At 40.2% G+C, this 18,719-nt stretch overlaps 1 long non-coding RNA gene across 1 annotated transcript in view; it reads left to right on the top strand.

Annotated features, from left to right (window-relative positions):
* The window catches only part of LOC131507275 (uncharacterized), a 44,291-nt gene extending 26,069 nt beyond the window's left edge, over positions 1-18,222 (top strand). The window contains exon 3 of the long non-coding RNA XR_009259427.1: positions 17,575-18,222. This is a non-coding gene — a long non-coding RNA (uncharacterized LOC131507275). The remainder of the gene's footprint in view (positions 1-17,574) is intronic.
* Positions 18,223-18,719: the final 497 nt, after the last annotated feature.

Below are 18,719 nucleotides of genomic sequence, written 5' to 3'. Positions count from 1 at the left end.
AGTGCATTCTACAAGAAATCTGCTTTGTAAGGGAATTGCCAACAGGTTCTTGAGATTCCACATCATCCTTTCAGGTTACTTGAATGGAGAGAAAACATACATGATCGATATCAACCCCACCTCATTCGCATATTTATTTAACAATATTTCAGCGCTCTTGGAGTCATACTGGGCTAGATTATTTATTCAGTTAGTGGTCAGAGCGACTCCTCAGTCAGATTTTAAGAAAAGGAGGTTCGACAGAGAAGGAAAAGAAATAAAAGATGCATACCTTTGCACTTTGTGAAATAATATGTGAATTCATCTTTTTGAAACCCCCTTTTCATCCCTGCCTGTTCCCATTGTAAAGCAGAAACAGTAGTTGGAAATTCGAAAGCGGTTTAACATCTGCCACTTCACTTGTACAATATCTGTTCTCGGGGTGCCTGGGTGGCTCAGTCGGTTAAGCATCTGACTTTGGCTCGGGTCATGATCTCACAGTTCATGGGTTCGGCCTGCGTGGGGCTCTGTGCTGACAGCTCAGAGCCTGGAGCCTGCTTCGGATTCTGTGTCTCCCTCTCTCTCTGTCCGTCCCCCACTTGCACTCTGTCTCTCTCTGTCTCTCAAGAGTGAGTAAATAAATGTTTAGACAAAAAAAATTAAAAAAAAAAAAAAAGAATATCTGTTCTCAATCAGTGTGCAATCTATCTAGATCGCCAGGAGAGAGGAAGCCCATGATGCAGGAACTCAAGAACCAACATAGCGTAGAGCCTTTCTTCTGTGGGCCATCTAGTCAAAGGGCTCAGAACAAAGTCAGGAAGAGAGCGTTCCAGGTTTCCATGTGCTCTGAGTGCCTAACAAACAGTCACAGGGAAAAAAAGTCAGAGATCGTTGTCCCTAGGTCAGCAATTTCAAAGTTATCTTCACCCCACTTTGAACTTCTTAGCGACTTTTTTATCCTTTGCCTTCTTCCTCCCCAACAGAGTACTTAGCGTAGCACTCTGCATGCACATCAGCCTCTCAACAGTCATGAGCAGGTTGGAAGTATGTTAAATTTGAAGTAGTGGGGTCTGGAGCGGGGTGGGGGCCACGCAAACGCATCATGCACCTGCCGTGGGAAGCGTAAGTGATGGAGGTCTCGCTGCCCCCTCCTGAACCCCTGCTTCTGGTGCTAATGCAAGCCCATTTCTTCAAGGGCAGGACTCCTCTCGTCGATGACTTTGGCCTGCAGACTCTGTAGGCCTGGCTGAAACCGTGAGAGCTGTGTTGCAGCATGAGACTCTTCCTACCAACCCTCCTTCCTTTCTCTTTCCTTCTGCAGGAGTCACGCCTGCAGGCCACTCGGAAGCCTTCCCCTGCCTCCTTCAGCTTGGCCCCATCTGCCCCTCACAGGGTTAATCTCTTGCTAGTCTCATACTGTCTTGGCATCTGCTCCTCGGAGGGCCTGAGCAAGCATAAGGAGTAGACTTTCTCCCACGGTTTAGAGCTCTAAATCTGAATGTAAATAAGGCATTAGGGAAAACCAAGGCAGATATCCAAATGGAATTCCAAAATGGGCTTGGCTACCCCCTCTCTCCTTTAATTCTTTTACCACTTCCCAGCCCTGGAGCAGGGATCAGCCAACTTTGTTGTAAAGGGCATTATAGTAAATGCTTTATGCTTACAGATGAGAGGGTCTCTGCACAACTACTCAACTCTGCTACTGTAGTGTCAAAGCCACCAGAGGCAATACATAAAGGCATGGACATGCCTATGTTCCTGTGTTTATTTAAAAAAATAGGTGGCAGGGCATATTTGGCCTGTGGGCCATAGTTTGCCGACCCCTGGTCTTTCAAGTACTCGTCAGAGATTTCCTTTGGCTGACCAATTCAGTCATTTATTAAGACCTCTGGACACTGAGAAGATCTTTTAATCTAAAAAGAACAGGAGGCTCTGTGTTCTGCACTGGCATCTGCTTCTTTAGAAATGCCTCAGGGGCGCCTGGGTGGCGCAGCCGGTTAAGCGTCCGACTTCAGCCAGGTCACGATCTCGCGGTCCGTGAGTTCGAGCCCCGCGTCAGGCTCTGGGCTGATGGCTCGGAGCCTGGAGCCTGTTTCCCATTCTGTGTCTCCCTCTCTCTCTGCCCCTCCCCCGTTCATGCTCTGTCTCTCTCTGTCCCAAAAATAAATAAAAAGCGTTGAAAAAAAAATTAAAAAAAAAAAAAAAAAAGAAATGCCTCACTCTGCAGTCAGCATTCAAGGCTCCCCTCCTCGGGAATCTCGTGACGGCCCCGTGGTGCCCACTCCCCAGCTCTTTTTCATTTTGCTTACAAATTGCAAAGCACTCCACTTCCCCTTCTAGCAAATGAAGCTTTATTTTTGTTGTTGTTGTTGCTGGAAATTTTAAAAACTGAAATATAACAAGAGGATGACTACATCGTATAAAAGCTTCTAGCAACTACAATAGGAGTCACCATGGCAACTCACATTTTTATGGATTAAGGCATTTTGGAATGAGAGCTGATGAGGAAAAAAAAAAGCTGCATTAAGCCAACTGAGGTCCTGACTTTAGCTAGAAAAATACCCCAAAGCTTTCCCAGCGATGTAGGAGTTGGGGAAAAGGAAGCAGAACTGATAAAACTTAGAGGGGATGAGAACAAACTTAGGTAGGAAGTCAGTCAATCAAACAGCCAAGTAGTGGGCGCCGGGGTGGCTCAGTAGGTTAAGCCGCCAACTCTTGATTTCAGTTTAGGTCATGGCCTCGCAGTTCGTGAGTTCAAGCCCTGCATTGGGCTCTGCACTTAACAGATTCTGTCTCTTGGGACTGGGATTCTCTCTCTCTCCTTCTATCCGCCCCTCCCTGACTTGCACCATCTTGTCTCTCTCAAAATAAATAAACTTAAAAAAAAAAAAAAAAAAAAAAAACCAAAACCAGCCAAGTACTCTGCAGCTATGGGTGAGACGGGAAGATTTCACCTCACTGAGTATGCTTAATTGGTGGTGAACATGGATATGTTGTGAATAACGTTTACATACTTACTGTTGTTTCATTTCTATCCCTGCTTGGATGGTCTACTTAGATTGGACCATCCTCAAAGGAAGGATTTAGAAAAGGGCACCGGGCCTATGTGGATTGCCTTTGGCACTTGTTCCAAACTCCAAGACGGCATGTAAGAAAATGACCTCCGTTCTTGGATGTGGGGTGGTGGCAACATAAACCTTGGCTCTATCTTCTGAGAGAGATCTGTGACTCAGAATGCATTTCCAAGCCATCCCTCTGTTTCTTGGCATCTCACCCCGATCTTTTGCCCTTCCCTCCTTCTTTGTTCTTGTCGAGGACTAAGGCAGAGTCAAGCCTGCAAAATAAGCCATGGGTGATAAACCTTCCTTTACACAGAGCCTCTTAAAATGATGACAGTGTGCAATACTTTGTAAAAGAAGTTTCATTTATTTATTTTAAGTAATCTCTACACCCAATGTGGGGCTTGAACTCACGACCCCGAGATCAAGAGTGGCATGCTCCACCAACTGAGCCAGCCAGGCGCCCCAACAGTGGATGATACTTTTAAATAAGCGTCCGGTTAAATAAACGTTAAAAAAAAAATTAAAAATAAATAAACGTTAAAAAAAAATTAAAAAAAAAAAGGGGCGCCTGGGTGGCTTGGTCGGTTAAGCATCCGACTATGGCTCAGGTCATGATCTCACGGTCCGTGAGTTCAAGCCCCGCGTCGGGCTCTGTGCTGACAGCTCAGAGCCTGGAGCCTGCTTCTGATTCTGTGTCTCCCTCTCTCTTTGACCCTCCCCCGCTCATGCTCTGTCTCTCTCTGTCTCAAAAATAAATAAACGTTAAAAAAAAAAATTAAATAAGCGTCGGGAGTTGCGAGGGTTAGTCATCAAGTTAGTGGTAACATAGTATATAATAAATATAAATCATTAGCAATTACAATAATAGTTATAAAGTGATGGACTGAGTATGACCTCAATGACTACTACAGTAATAATGAATGTGTATCATCTCATTCCATTCTCACAGCATCCACTCTAGTTGCCGTTTTACAGATTAGAAAATTTATTCTCAGAGTTTAATTCTGATGAAATGATTTAACTAAGGGCATAAGGCTGATAATTCATGGCATGGACATTGTTGGCCAGTCCGGCTTCCAATGACTAAGACAAGTGGTTAGGCTCAGAATTCTGGAGCCAGATGATCTGGGTTTGAATCTCAATTCCGTGCCTTGCCTGATAAATTACTCAGCTTCTGCGTGTCTGCCCCACGTGGTTGCCGGGAGGATTAAATGAGCACTGTTGGGATAATCTTTAGAACCATGTCTGGCATATACTACATCAGTGTTTGTAAAATAGATAAATATACCCTATTGCTTTCAGGAGGTTGAATACATTAGTTGACTTTAGGAAGAGCGCCCGGTCTTTCTGAGCTTCATTTTCTGTGTAACTGCAAAATGGGAATAATAATAATAGTTATGTCATAGCTGCTTACAAAGCTAATTGGACTTAATTTAAAGACCTTACTATAATACCTGGGACTTATTAAAGGCTCTATTCTGGTAGCTCTTTTTTTTTTTTAACTTTTTTTTAATGTTTATTTATTTTTGGGAAAGAGAGAGAGACAGAGCATGAGCGGGGCAGGGGCAGAGAGAGAGGGAGACACAGAATCCGAAGCAGGCTCCAGGCTCTGGGCTGTCAGCACAAAGCCCAACGTGGGGCTTGAACTAAACTGCGAGATCCCAAGTCTGACGCTTAACCAACTGAGCTACCCAGGCACCCCCTGGTAGTTTTGTTTGTTTGTTTATTTACTTATTTATTTATTTTTAAATTTACATACAAATTAGTTAGCATATAGTGCAACAATGATTTCAGGAGTAGATTCCTTAATGCCCCTTACCCATTTAGCCCATCCCCCCTCCCACCATCCCCTCCAGTAACCCTCTGTTTGTTCTCCATATTTAACAGTCTCTTATGTTTTGTCCCCCTCCCTGTTTTTTTATTATTTTTGCTTCCCTTCCCTTATGTTCATCCATTCTGTGTCTTAAAGTCCTCATATGAGTGAAGTCATATGATATTTGTCTTTCTCTGACTAATTTTGCTTAGCATAATACCCTCCAGTTCTATCCACATACTTGCAAATGGCACCACCTGGTAGTTTTTGAAGTAGTCTGGGTTCCCTAGCAAACAGATCAAATAAGATATACGTGTGTGTATATGCATATATGTATATTACACATATATATATTTACTATAAGGAGTTGCCTTATGCAACTATAGAGACTGAGAAGTGAGTCCAACATATGCAGTCAGCTGGCAAACCAAGAGAGCTGAGAGTGTGAATTATAATCTGAGTCCAAAGGCAGAAGGTTTACATCCCCACTCAAAGACATTTAAACAGAAAATACCACTGGGGCACCTGAGTGGCTTAGTTGGTTAAGCATCTGAGTCTTGATTTTGGCTCAGGTCATGATCTTACAGTTTGTGGGATCGAGCTCCATGTGCGGCTCTGTGCTGACAGCTCAGTGCCTGGTTGGGATTCTCTCTCTCTCATTCTGCTCCTCCCTTACTTACACACTCTTTCTGTCTGTATCTCTCTCTCTCTCTCTCTCTCAAAAAAAAAAAAGAATAAATAAACTTAAAAAAAAGAAAACATTCCTTCTTATTCAGCCTTTTATTCTATTCAGGCTTTAATGAGCACCACCCATTTTGGGGAGGGTGATCTGCTTTACTCGGTCTGTCCATTCAAATGTGAATTTCATCCAGAAATACACTCAACAGACACGCACAGAAGTAATATTTGTAATGGGTTGATGTTCATGTCCCTCCAAAATTCATTAGTTAAATTTGTAACACCGAACATGATGGTTTGGGAAGTGGGGGCCTTTGGGAGGTGATTAGATCATGAGAGTGGAGTCCTTAATGATGGAATTAGTCCCCTTAGAAAAGAGACCCCAGAGAGAGGTCCCTTGCCCTTTCCACCATGTGAGTTTACAGCAACAAGATGGCCATATATAGGAAGCAGATCTTTTTTAAAATTTTATTATTATTATTATTATTATTTTTTAAATTTGAAATTTATTGTCCAATTGGTTTCCATACAACACCCAATGCTCATTCCAACAGGTGCCCTCCTCAATGCCCATCACCCACTTTCCCCTCCCTCCCACCCCCCATCAACCTTCAGTTTATTCCCAGTTTTTAAGAGTCTCTTGTGGTTTGCCTCCTTCCCTCTCTGTAACTTTCCCCCCCCCCCCATTCCCCTCCCCTTGGTCTTCTGTTAAATTTCTCAGGATCCACATAAGAGTGAAAACATATGGTATCTGTCTTTCTCTGTATGACTTATTTCCCTTAGCATAACACTCTCCAGTTCCATCCACATTGCTACAAAAGGCCAGATTTCATTCTTTCTCATTGCCACGTAGTATTCCATTGTATATATAAACCACAACTTATGAAGCAGATCTTTAACAGACATTGAATCTGCTGGTGCCTTGATCTTGGGGCATGTAAGAAATAAATTTCTGTTGTTAATGAGCCCCTCAGTTTATGGTATTTTTGTTATAGCAGTCCAAATGCAAATGGCAATATTTAACCAAATATGTAGGTACTCGATGGCTCAGTCAAGTTGTTATGTAAAATTAAGCATCCATGTTATTATGGTTGTTTTTACCACTGTTGTATTATCTTATTATGTGGAGGCAAAATCTATGTAAGGACATCAGTCAGACCAACATTGAGTTATAGTCAGTGTAAATGGTTAATATTGAAGATAGTGTGTGTAATATTTAAAATTTCTTAGGAGAACACACATAGTATTGAAAGATTAATAAAAGGCAATTTCAACTATGTTTTAAGGGCAATGCTTTTCATAGAGATGTACCTTGTTCAGACATTAGACAACTACTGTCTTTTGAAAAGACAGTAGCCTCAAAATAGACCAATGTGCAAACATATCAAGACCTTCCTTCAGTGTTGGAATTTTAATGCATCAACTGGACAGCAGGCTTTGTAAGTTGCTAAATTAAGACAGAGTTACTGCAACACAAAACACCTTTGCGTGTGAGGGGAACTTGAGAAATGACACAGGTGGTTTGCTAAAAGAGACCCAGTGGAAATTCCCACAACCTCCGAGCAAAGGCGAGCAAAGCTGCTAGTGTTGCACTCAGCTCCCCTTACGCCACCATGTGGGTATCAACCTGCAACTTTAGCAACCTGGGAAGACAAGGAACTTGTGACACGATCCCCCCGCCCATCTCTCCAGCTTTCTCTCTGTCTCCTCCCCTTTTGTCTCCTTCACTTATGCTGGATCTTTATTAGGTCTACCAGTTAGCCCTGCTCACCCTTACTTTCAGGCCTGTGCACAAACCACTCCTTTCAGTGGGGGGTCATTCTTTCCTCACTCCTGGTTAATTGCCTCTCATCCTTCTGTCTTTTTAAAATGTTTAATTTTTTTTAATGTTTATTTTTGAGAGAGAGAGAGAGAGACAGAGACAGGGTGTGAGTGGGGGAAGGACAGAGGGAGAGGGAGACACAGAATCTGAAGCAGGCTCCAGGCTCTGAGCTGTCAGCACAGAGCCCGACATGGGGCTTGAACTCACGGACCGTGAGATCATGACTTGAGCCGAAGTCGGATGCTTAACCAACTGAGCCAGCCAGGTGCTCCATCTCATCCTTCTGTCTTAGCTGAAGTATAATTTCTTCAAAGAGGGTTTCCATGACTTCCCAGATGACATTAGACCCTTCTGAGACATGCCCCAAGAGCATATACATTCCCCTCTGATAGCACCATCTCTCATTTAATTATTTTTCTTACTATGTTTTTAGTAACTATAGGTACTAAGATCATGTAAACTCAAACGGGCAGGACCCATTTTTACTCTATCTTCTCAATTCTTACCATAGCTCCTGACACATAGAAAAAACATTAAATAACATCTAATTGAATTTAAGATGCATTGATTGTAAGACACATCACTATTTCATATACCCCTAGAGAGAACAAAAAGTCCACTTAACTATGACATGATACATTTTTTTTTATCATTGAGCCCTCTTATTCTATATTTACTAGAGGATATTATTTAGTCTAATTTAGATATAGGTTTTTTATCACATATTACATTTATACACATATGAAAAGAAAAAAGTGAAATAGATTGGTTAGTGCATTTCATAAATTCCTTCATATTCAGAATCTGAGTCTTCTGATTTATTTATTTAAACAGTTAAAAATTATTTTATTTTTTATTTTATTTGAGAGAGCACGAGAGAGCACAAGTGAGGGACAGGGGCAGAGAGAGAGAGAGAGAGAGGGAGAAAGAACCCCAAGCAGGCTTTACTCTCAGCAAGGAGTGCAACTCAGGGCTCGATCCCATGGCCCCAGTATCATGACCTGAGCAGAAATCAAGAGTTGGATGCTCAACCGATTGAGCCACCCAGGTGCCCCTGATCTATTTTATCGTATTTTTTATTGTGGAAAAGTATAGAGTAGCCTGTGTGGCTGGGTCAGTTAAGCATCTGACTCTTGATATCATCTCAGGTCATGATCTCACGGTTCATGAGATCGAGCTCCGCTTTGGGCTTTGTGCTGATAGTGCAGAGCCTGCTTGGGATTCTCTTTCTCCCTCTGTCCCTCTATCCCTCTCTCTCTCTCAATAAATAAATAAACAAACAAATAAATGTGAACCCCTTCCCTGCTCATGCGCGTGATCTCTCTCTCTCAAAATAAATAAATATTAAAAAAGGAGAACAGAATACATGACATAAAATTTAGTGTTTTAACTATTATTAAGTGGACAGTTCAGTGGCCTTAAGTACACTCATAGCGCTGTAAGATTTATTTTTTAACACTTAGTTTAAGTATTCTTTTTTCTTCCTCCCACAAAATATTATCCTCTTTGCCATCAAGAACATTGGTGACAGCATATCTTAAAAAGGTGACTCACTATTGTCTCTGCGATTTTCTTACAAATTTCACAACATCCTTCAAGTATTGATGTACACATGCCCACCATGGCTGCAGCTTGGCCAGAGTGATTTTAGGATGTGTCCCATTTCCAGAGATGTTCAAAGTGAAGAAAAGTAAAACAACAAACATGACACTTGCCAAATAAATACTGCAAACTACAGAAATGCATGTAAGATGGTCTAAACATGTATATATGTAGGTAGATAGGTAAATAACAATAACAGTTTGTGCTCCGTATGTGTGTGAAAACTGAGAAGTCCACATCTGATTGCTTACAGACAGGCCTCCTTGAGGGCTTTACAGGTCAAGGTAGTAGAGTTGCATGATGCACACTCTTTTTTTTCCTTCTTCTGCTTCCTGCCTCCCTAGGGTGGGGTGAGAAGAAGGATGGGGCTTTCATTTTTGTAGAGGAAACTTGGCCATCTCTTTCTCGTGAGCTTTCACAGTTTTTTCCTCAGCGTCTTACCCTCCCACTATAACATCCGACTGAATTTATACACAATGACTTAGGGTCTTGATTCTGTTAAGGCTTTAGGACACCATAAATTTCCTCTGGTCAAATCCCTTTATTTTGTAAAAGAGGAAATTTGATATCCATAGAGGTAAGAAGCAGCTTTTTCGTAGTCACATGGAGACAAATATAAAGCAGAGTAAATTGAGTAGACACTCTAGTGAAAGATCATAGGCCAAATTCATGGGAAGCCTAAACTCATGCTATGTTCATCTATAACACATTAGGCTCTTTATGTCCCCTCAAAACTCATATGTTGAAGCTCTAATCCTTAGTACCTCAGAATGTAACTATATTTGGAGATGGGGTCTTTAAAGAAGTAATTATGATTAAATGAGGCTTTAGGTGGACCCTCGTCCAATCTGACTGATAACTTTATAAGAAAAGATTGGGATATACAGAAAAAGACACAAGGGTGAGGCAAGAAGGTGGCCATCTGCAAGCCAGAGAGCGAGGGCTCAGAGGAAGTCAACCGTGCCAGCACCTTGATCTTGGATTTCCAGCTTCCAGAACTATGAGAAAACAATCCCTATTTGAGATATCCTGTATGGCAGCCCTAGCAGACTAATACAACATCTTAATGAGGGAAGAGAGGAGGGGATTCCGAAAGATAGTTACAGATGAGGGAGGAGGAGTGCTCTGGAATGTCCTTAATAACTTACAGCAAGATTGGGTTTTTAGGATCCCAAGAGAAACTTAATTCTCCCTCAAACCACCACACTCTTCTTCCCAAGGCTCTAGAGGAAGAAATGGGCCAAAAGCAAGTCTATAACACTTGGTGGTTAAGCACGGCTTGGTGTAGAATGCCATTAGAGAATTCTGGTCTGCTAGGCTGGGGAGCAGGGTGAGGGCTTCTTTCCTGGCAGTGACTTCACACCTGTCTCAGCCAAGAGGAGTGTACACACAAAGGAAAAAAATGATAGTCTTGGCGGTTTCAGGTTTTTATTTCTTCTTAAATCTGAGCAACTTGTGTTTTCCTATAAAGTCACCCATTTTGTCAAGATTTTTAAATTGAGTAGTCCCTAATTGTACAGAGTTTTCTTTTCTAATTGAAATAATATATCTTTTGTAGTTGTTATAGACTCTTCATTTCTTGTTTTGTTTGTGTTCTCTCTCTTTTTTCTTTCCCGCGCTTGACTGACTCAAAAGATATTTTAAATCCTTCTGTTGTATTTGGTTCCCTTGGAATCTTCAAAACACTTGCTGCCACATGCTGCCATGGCCTCTTAACCTGTGCTGTCATGTGGGTTTCTCTGTGATATAGACATTATGTTCTTTTCCAGCTTGTCCCTGATTCTTGTGGCAGATCACTTTCAGACTTAGGCTCTTCTTCTGAGTCTTTATTATCATGCTCTGTTCTCCTGTCCCACAAAAATGTATTTAACTTGCTTGTTGTTGCCTCTTCCTTGAACGAAATAGATCTATACCTGGTGTTTATAAACAAATAGTCTACGGATTGCCTTTGATCTCACTCACCACTTGAGTGAGATCGCCACTTGAGTGTTTTCCTGTTTGTTCCATCTTATGTACATGACAAGAGGGGAGCAGATTGTTGCATGTAGTCTCCATTTCCGTTCCTGGAGTTGGACAGCCTTTTACCTAGTGCAACCCTTCTGAAGTTCAACATGTGACAGCCCTTCTTGAACTCCCCCACTCCAACCTCTTTCTGTAATAAATTGAATCAGTGCACTAGATGAAAAAGAGTAGTACTCAGAATATTCTACTTCATCTGGCTCTTTTCGTGCATGTGCTTAAGACCCGTTCCTACTCTCTGACCAGTTATTTTCTGAGTGTTGCATTCTATGTATGGATATATGATGTCCTGGGGGAAGGAGAAGCAAGAAAATATCATCTTGCTTGCCTCAAAAGAATAGAATCCACACAGCAGCAGGATTCATGCTCAGTGTTTTTTTGTTGGTTCATATCTTCCTTATGAGTCAGATAAATAGAAAACAAAAAGATATTTTCCTTAGCATAACACCCTCCAGTTCTATCCACATTGTTGCAAATGGCAAGATTTCATTCTTTTTCGTTGCCAAGTAGTATTCCATTGTATATATATACCACATCTTTTTTATCCATTCATCAGTTGATGGACATTTGGGCTCCTCCCATAATTTGGCTATTGCTGATAGTGCTGCTATTAACATTGGGGTACATGTGCCCCTATGAATCAGCACTCCTGTATCCTTTGGATAAACTTCTAGGAGTGCTATTGCTGGGTTGTAGGGTAATTCTATTTTTAATTTTTTGAGGAACCTCCACACTGTTTTCCAGAGTGGCTGCACAAGTTTGTATTCCCACCAACAATGCAAAAGGGTTCCCCTTCTCCACATCCTCACCAACACCTGTTGTTTCCTGAGTTGTTAATTTTAACTACTCTGACCAGTGTAAGGTGCTATCTCAATGTGGTTTTGATTTGTATTTCCTTGATAATGAACGATGTTGAGCATCTTTTCATGTGTCTGTTAGCCATTTGGATGTCTTCTTTGGAAAAGTGTCTGTTCATGTCTTCTTCCCATTTCTTCACTGGATTATTTGGTTTTGGGGTGTTGAGTTTGGTAAGTTCTTTATGGATTTTGGATACTAGCCCCTCTATCTGATATGTCATTTGCAAACATCTTCTTCCATTCCATTGGTTGCCTTTTAGTTTTGTTGATTGTTTCCTTTCCTGTGCAGAAGCTTTTTGTCTTGAGACACATATCATATGTTTTCACTCATATGTGGAAGTTGAGAAACTTAACAGAAGACCATGGGTGAAGGGGAAGAAAAAAAATAGTTATAAACAGAGAGGGTGGCAAATAATAAGAGACTCTTAAATATAGAGAAAAAACTGAGGGTTGATGAGGGTGGGGGGGGCAAGGAAAATGGTTGATGGGCATTGAGGAAGGCACTTGTTGGGAGAGCACTGGGTGTTGTATGTAAGTAATGAATCATGGGAATCTACTCCCAAAGCCAAGAGCACACTGTATACACTGTATGTTAGCTAATTTGACAATAAATTATATTGAAAAAAGATTTTTTTCTTTCCACTATCTAACTTTTTCAGAACAACAGATTATGGTGGGATAATAGTTGTATTTCCCAGTTCCATTACATCATTTTAATTCTAGTTTTGGGTAATTGTATGACTTTTCATCCTTATCTGACTTCTAGGTGGCAGTTGGGTTTGTCATTTTGTTTCTGACATATTCACAGTGTCTGGAATACCCTAGGTGCTGAACAAATAATTCATCTTAAATGGATGAATGTCACCATTGTTATATTACTGGGTTATTAGGACAATTAGCTAGAAGAAAATTTTAAACTAAGCTTCACTATTAAGGTTGGTTTCATTGAATTCTAGTGCCATTTTTATTTTCTTCCTACCTTTTGAGATGGCTGTATAAGAGAAGCTAATAATTTGATTTGGAAATTTTGATATGTAAGAAATTATATTAACATAAATATTTTCCCCCCACAAACATGTATTTATTGAGTGCCTATTTAGGTGAGCACTATGTCATGATAGAATTCTTTTCAGATAGGGATTTGGGGGGTGGTTAAATAAATAGGAATAACACAGGTTAAATATACAAATCAGTTTTTAGATTAAGAGTAGATCACAATGTATTGTGAGGTATAATAGAGTAATGTAAAATGTGCCATGAGGTATAGGAGTGACACTTGAGTTATGTTATGGGGTCTTTAGAGAACATCACGAAGGCTAAGAGTTATGAAGGATGAAGATCTAAGAGGAGGATCCAGAAGGATTACTACCTTCTGGAGAAGGCAGTAATATCCAGAGTTTCGAACAGTCAAGGAGTTACATATGGTTAAACGTGATTGAAAAAAGAGGGTGAAGGATAACTGGAAGGTTTTTGAAGATGCAGCTACCTATGAATCGCTGAGAATAATTTTTCCTAGAATGCATGGATGGTACTAGATTCAGAAGGGCAGTGGACCATAAGTCCGGGTGGTAGTGACTGGGTAAGATATGTGACTGTGAGGCTATGAGAAGTACGTGTGGATAAGAATTACATAAATGGATAAAGCTTCTTTTGAGAAAATGGGTTTAATATAGCATTGTATTAATGGTTCGAAGAGAAAGTGCTGAGAGAATTATTATGTACTTATAGAAGGAGATGTATGTGTGTGTATGTGATCATTTGCACATTTGACCTAGAGTTTGAGCCATGTTGCTGCTTCACTCAACCAGCCTTTCTTTGGTATCTCTTGGAGTCATGGCTTAAAACACTGCCTCAAATCCAAAAGGGGAAAAGTGATAAAGTATAAACTAAGAATGCTGAGAGAATAGAACAAAATGAACTACCAAGGAAATCGCTGGGGAAACATCACCACAGATTTTCAAGGGCTCTGAGTTGATGTCAGAGGTGTGATGTATTGAGGGAATTTATAACCTTAAATAGTAAATACGTAACATCGGAAAACTATTAAGTAAGGGGTATAGAAGAAGAGTAGGTACAGGCAACAAAGATTGAGGATTATGGTGTTAAAATCATGAAGAATGGCATTCACTCTTATTCCAAATGCAGGCCTTATCATCCGTAGACTGTACCAAAACTTTACCACTTTATTCAAAATCAAATTCCACTCCTACCAATGTGGACTTCATTTATTCCATCCCCTACATGTGCCCTTTGGCATATTCTAGGTTTTCTAAACCTTTATTTCTTCACACTCTCATTCAGAAGTGGCATCCACTGCCATGACCTCTACTACAATTTAAATGGTGATTCTCCCCACCACCCCCTACATGCACACAGATAATTTTAAAATAACTTTCCTATTTAAATCAAGAAATATAGTATACTCAAGAACATTGTCGAGATTTTATTTATATAGGTGTTCAACTGTCTTGTCGGTGCAGATATAGAAAATTGCACTATTTTGCCATATCTCTTAGTTATGCAAATTACCTTCCAGCTCAAAGGGACTTTTTATAGTGCTGAGATAGTTCTCTCGAGGATGCTAAGGATTCATCATTATCCCAGTTAGTAGTTATTTGCTGCTGAACATAGTGAAGGGGACCGAGGGTATGATAATCCTCAGAATTTTTCCTTAATGTGATTTCACGTCTGAACTTTTTTCGAGAAAGGCATGCAATGCATTATAACAACCACTAGGGGCCACTGTGGAAAGGTGCCCTAATTCCGTTGGGGGAGAGGCGTGGGAGAAAATAGGGGGGTGAAGGGTGAGCTGCTTTTTTATTTAAGAAGTACCGTATTTAAGTTTGCTTTAAACATTTAAATGTAATTTAAAAAGAAACAAAAATAACAAGGTAAATCTTTTTGTTACCAAGCATTAAATTAATGAATTAATGTACTGATTTAATTCTGAGTTTCTTGGTAAGTCTGGCAAAATGAAAAATATGCTGACTTCATGTTGTTCTGTTACACAGAACAGCTCATCAGCAGTAACAAACTTCAACGGCACAAAATCAAAACGGCATCCACTGTGTGGGTCTTTATGTAAGGGCTACGGGGTACACATCTCCCAATGTTTTCAATTAGAATTTTGCAGAGAACACGTTTATATTGCTCAAAATGGAGCTTTGTGTATCTATTATCTATAATGACTGAGGAAACAAAAATAAAGAATCCATCCAGGAAGGCATTTCTGCAGGAAATGAACTGGATTCGGGAATATTACTTCCTAATGGTAGCAATGCAGTATTAACTTTCTTAATGCAGGCATTAAGGGAATTTCTAGGGAAATGCCTGGATAAAATGCCCATTATGTTATTTATCCAACATGTGCTTAAATGAGCCATCCACAAATGCTCAGAACTGGCTTTTGGTTTTTATCTGTTGAGAGCCTAAAGTAGAACAACTATCAAATAAATATCATTTATTGCTTGAAATGGAACTCTCATGCTTGACTCTGCTTGACTTTGGAGTTGAGCATTCTAGTGATGCTCACCTCCAAGTGCCTCTGTGACATTTCCCTCTCTTGACATGTCACCTGTTGCCATTCAATATTGATCTTCTTTCTGCCTGTCCTTTACCTATCCTTTAAATGTTGGTGTTTTTCACTGTTTTATTCTCACTGTGTGAACTCTTCCTGCAACAGTGTATTCACTCTCTTCAACCACCCCGCATGCGCTGATGATGTCTCAATCCGAATTTCCAGTTGAGATATCTCCCCTGAGATTCAAGCTACTTTTTTTTTTTTTTTTTTTTTTTTTTTACATTTTTAAATGTTTATTTATTTTTGAGAGAGAGAGAGAGAGAGCGCGCGCACAAGCAGGGGAGGGGCAGGGAGACACAGAATCTGAAGCAGGCTCCAGGCTCTGAGCTGGCACGGAGCTGGATGTGGGGCTCGAACCCACGAACCACGAGATCATGACCTGAGCTGAAGTTGGACGCTTAGCCGACTGAGCCACCCAGGCGTCCCTGAGATCCAAGCTTCTAATTCTTACCACATCTTCATGTGGAGGGATATACATATTATAAATAGATATTGTCGGCTCTGCTTCTTCAAGATTAAACTTACCAGATTCACTCTCATGCCTATGTTTCTTCAATGGACACTACTATTTAACCTGTCGTACAAGGGAGCCACCCATCTGAGAATCGTTGAAGGTGTATCTCCTTTACTCACCTTTCCTATCTTCTGTTACAGAATGTTGTCAATTTCCCCACTCTTCTTACTTCACAGTAATTGCTTGTGTCCAGATACTAATAAAATTTAAATACATTTTTAACAAATTCAATAAATTTAATAAAATTTTATTTTAAGAGCAACCCCCCTTCTCCCCCCATACACATACACACAACACTAGAGTGGAACACTTCATAGGATGGATTTTTATCTCATTTTGGCTTCTTTGCACTTATTTCTAGTTTCTAAATATTTATTGAATAGATGGGTAATGGGGAAAAAAAAAGTAATTGAATTATGAATGTCCCTAGCTTTCCCATTAAAAAAAAAATGGGTTAGAGGCTTTGTCGTTTCATTTATTTCTCTTTGCTCAGCTTCTTTGGAGGTTTCCGCCTTTACTAGGAGAGTTCTTTGGGATTTTGTAATAGGGAATTAAGATAGGAGGAAGGAGAGAGGGAAGAGAAGTCTTCAGACAGGGCTTGTGGAAGAATTACACAGAGAAAATTTAGAGGAGATTTGAGAAAGGTAAGTGTATTTTATGAATAAAATGGACACGACAGAAAAGAGAGTTTTCAGAATATGTTATTGTGGTCAGAAAATCTTCCACAAGTGTTGAGAAATACAAGTAGAAGAAAAGAGATATGAAAAATATAATTTGAAATGCTTTTTTGGTTGTCTAATTGTGCATATACCCTGACACAAGAGTCACAGATTCAATGCAGATACAAATAATTAAATACATAATACATAAATGAGTGAGTGAATGAATGAATGGGTAAGAGCGTGACCAGCATTGTCATTTGGATGGAGGGTGTTCATATCTGCATAAGAATTCCTGCAGGTTGTCCCTGATAATGGGTTGTAACCGGAGAAAATGTTTCAAGTGTTTAATTATTTTTGAGAGAGAGAGAGAGAGAGAGGCACAGAGAAGGTCTGAAGTGGGCTCTGTGCTGACAGCAGAGAGCCCCATGCAGGGCTCAAACTCATAAATCACGAGATCATGACCTGAGCTGAAGCCAGATGCTTAACCGACTGAACCACTCAGGGCTCCCCATAACCAGAGAATTTTGTGGCATTGGATTTAGAAGAGGCAATTTTGATTTGAAAATTTGCAAGATCATGTGATAATAATTTCATAATAGTAAAGGTGCCTTAACCGAACTATATCCTGGTGGGCCTATTAAAATAAATTTATGTGTGAACGTTTGTCAAAGCATTGAATAAATTGGTCTGTTGGAAGAGATTCCTCAATATTTTCGAATTAAATTGTATTTACAAATATAATTATTTCAATTTTAAGCTTTGTGAGTATGTATATGTTCTGTTATGGATAATGCTCAGCGAATATGTGTAGCTATCTTTAATTCACCTCCTCGTTGTAAGAGTAAAACTTTAGCAAAGAATGATTGCTCTAGCAGATGCTCCAGTCACCTGGTAACTATTTCAATGTATGTTGTAGATTGGGGACTTTAAAACCTAAGCTTGATTTTCACATCATTACCAATTGATTTTTTTTTTCTTTTCATCAGCTCATTTGATTTGAAAATAGCCTCAAGGAAGCATGAATAGCACGAGATCAAGCGTCATGAGCTCATCAGATTCACAGGTGGTTCCTCTTTCCAGATTTGCAACATGACTAATGGTTGGGATAGTTGAGAACAGTCCTACCTCTTCCTTAACTATATTCTTAATAATTATCTCACTACTGATACAAAGCAGAAATATCTGCTGAGTTTATGTGTAGGATATTAAATTTAAAAACCTAGTTGAAATCTTTTTGCAAGAAGGAAACTAGAATGAAAGTATCTAGCAGGGCAACTGGTTTATAATTGAAGATAGTTTTTCTTCATAAAGATGACACAGAAAACCCTTTATTCTGAAGGATTAGTTGGATAGTTTGACGAACATTTGATTTCATCACTCAGCACTGGTTCTGAACTATTGATATTTTATAGTGTTGCGCTATCTTCCTATCTTTCAGTTTTGGGTATTTGGGTTACTGAATCTCAGGATTGGGATCCCTACACTGTTTGGACCTAGTCTGTATCCATTTAACAGTGACTGTCGAGCATCTGAAATGTGGTGAATCTGCCCTGAGATAGGCTATAAGTGTAAAATGCACACCTCTTTGCAAAGGCTTCATTTGATGGAGCTCCTGGGTGGCTCAGTAGGTTAAGTGTTTGACTCTTTTTTTTTTTTTTTTTAATTTTTTTTTCAACGTTTTTTATTTAGTTTTTTTTTTGGGGACAGAGAGAGACAGAGCATGAACGGGGGAGGGGCAGAGAGAGAGGGAGACACAGAATCAGAAACAGGCTCCAGGCTCCGAGCCATCAGCCCAGAGCCTGACGCGGGGCTCGAACTCACGGACCGCGAGATCGTGACCTGGCTGAAGTCGGACGCTTAACCGACTGTGCCACCCAGGCGCCCCAAGTGTTTGACTCTTAATCTTGGCTCGGGTCATGATCTCATGGTTCGTGAGTTTGAGCCCCTGCTTTGGGCTCTGTACTGACAGCACAGAGCCTGTTTGGGATTCTCTCTCTCTCTCTCTCTCTGTTTCCCCTTCTTTTACTCTTGCTCATACTCTCTCACTCTCTGTTTCTCAAAATAAGTAAATAAATTTAAAAAGTTCATTTGAAAAAAAGGAATGTATTCTTTTGTAGTTTTTAAAAACTAT

Source organism: Neofelis nebulosa, chromosome 3 (assembly GCF_028018385.1).
Source record: "Neofelis nebulosa isolate mNeoNeb1 chromosome 3, mNeoNeb1.pri, whole genome shotgun sequence".
Classification (NCBI taxonomy): Eukaryota; Metazoa; Chordata; class Mammalia; order Carnivora; family Felidae; genus Neofelis; species Neofelis nebulosa.
This window is presented reverse-complemented; position numbering and strand designations above follow the sequence as displayed.